Below are 2,500 nucleotides of genomic sequence, written 5' to 3'. Positions count from 1 at the left end.
CATCGTTATCATCATCATCATCATCTTATTATTGTTATTACTGTTATGCTGCTATTATTATCATTATTATTATTATTATTGTTATTATTATGATTGTTTGTATCTATGCTTGACTGTTATTATTATATCACTGTTATCACCATGATTATCTCCTTTTATCATTAGGGAAGTTGCCAGACCCGGGCAAGCATATGCAGAATGATTGCAATACGAACATTGCATGGCAAATAAACACTACAGATGTATTGCAGAAACCCAACGTTAACACTGCAACTAATCTTCTAACAAGCCATTTAGTTCGTAACACAGTCATTCGTGAATTACTGTAATTATGAAACTATGCATTATCAGTACCAAGTTGCATACAGATTTCAGTAGGCCTATATTCAATCTCTGGTGTGTTGGAACTCGGCGTGGGTGAGTTTAGGGTAAATATCGTGTTCTATGTTAACAAGCTGTTTTATGTGCCATTAAAAAAAACAATATACGAGAGCATTGCATTGTTAAATTATAGAGTTATAGAGTATAGAGTATTTTGTGAGGTTACTAGACCAATAACAAAGGACTAAGTCAGTGTGTTTGTTCACGAAAATGAAGTGAGATGAATTTGCGATAAATAGTTAATTTGCGAAAGGTAGTTAATTCGCAATGAAAAGCTAATTCGTAATGAAGAGCAAATTTGCGTTGGAATAGTAAATTCGCGATAGATAGTTAACTTGTGCACCTACTGTTCAATCCTCAAAGTTTTTTTTTTTTTTAAGAAATAAACGAGTTGTTTTTAGAACGTTTTAGAACATACGCGTCTCACCGAAGAGCTGCCCTCTGTTGCATTCCAAGGGATGAGGTTTAAATAAAGATTATTAGAAGCTATTTCGGGAGCCATGACAATCGGAGTATTTTTTTTTTTTTGGGGGGGGGGATGATTGACCTTTTTTAATATTTAAGGGAATATTGAAGTCCAATTCTCTCTCTCTCTCTCTCTCTCTCTCTCTCTCTCTCTCTCTCTCTCTCTCTCTCTCTCTCTCTCTCTCTCTCTCTCCTCTCCCTCTCCCTCTCCCTCTCCCTCTCCCTCTCCCTCTCCCTCTCCCTCTCCCTCTCCCTCTCCCTCTCCCTCTCCCTCCCCCTTTCCCCTTTCCCTTCCCCCTACCACATTTCCCCCATTCTCCCATCTCCCTCTCTTTCTCCCACCTTCCTCTCTCTCTTTCTCCCTCCCTCCCATCTCCTTCCCTCCCTCCTCCCTCCCTCCTCCCTCCTCACACACACACGTACCTCCTGATCACTCTCCGTCCATTAGACCAGTCTGTACCCCAGCTATCAATTCACACGTAAGATATATTTTGAACTGATGAAGTCTAATGCCTGCCTTTATTGCCAGTACAATCAGGTAGCCTTGTCGAACAGGCGCGCGGGGGCTAATATATATGATAATCATTAGTTAAACGCTTTCGAGAGGTATCAGGCCAGGAGTTTAAATTGAAAGCAAACAGTCCGAGTCGATCGTCGAGCAAGGGGGCTTGTTGAGAGCGAGGCGAGGAGGGGGACTTTGCATGGAGAAAACATTTTGGATTACGTGAAGTAAGATGGCAGGTGGGATGGAAGAGGGGAATTAGGGAAAAAAATCGATAAAAAGAGGGAGGAAAAGTTAGGTGAGGAGGTGTTATAAAATGGAAGGAAGGGGGAGGGGGGGAATTGTATAAAAAGCGAGAAGAAAAATTGTGAGTAGGTGAGGCAAGCAGGTTGGATCAGAGAGCAGGAAACAGGAGGTAAGTTCAAGCAACGTGTCAGAAGCAGATCGAGGCGACGAGCAGGGAGCAACTGGGATATAAATAGATAGACAAATAATTAGAAATACCTTTTAATCCCTGTCTCTTTGTCTATCCATCTATTTTTTCTGTCTGTTTGTCTGCCTATCTATCCCACCTATCTCTCTATCTATTTATATGTCTATCACTGTCTCTTTCTATCTACCTACCTATCTATCCTCTGATTTATCACAAATAAACGAACACACTCACTCACTCACTCACTCACTCACTCACTCACTCACTCACTCACTCACACACACACTCACTCACTCACTCACTCACTCACTCACTCACTCACTCACTCACTCACTCACTCACACACACACACACACACACACACACACACACACACACACACACACACACACATATACACACACACACACACGCACACACTCGCACACAGACCCCCACACGCACACACACACACAGATCCACACACGCACACACGCACCTGTCCCAACGTCTCCACACCTGCAGTACCAGTCTAACCAGTACACTCGACAGTCCCCCCCCCCCCCACCCCCGAGCGCGCCAACGCCTGTGTCAACAACATCGAGTCACATTACACACTTGACACTTGACACCTGACACCGAACTAGTATTATAGTACAGCATACCTGTGGTGCGACCGAGAAATACCTGTCCCCTCTCTTCCCCTCTGCCCCCTCCTCCTCCCCCTTTTCTTCCTGGTC

This window comes from Penaeus chinensis, chromosome 3 (genome assembly GCF_019202785.1).
Source record: "Penaeus chinensis breed Huanghai No. 1 chromosome 3, ASM1920278v2, whole genome shotgun sequence".
NCBI lineage: Eukaryota > Metazoa > Arthropoda > Malacostraca > Decapoda > Penaeidae > Penaeus > Penaeus chinensis.
This window is presented reverse-complemented; position numbering follows the sequence as displayed.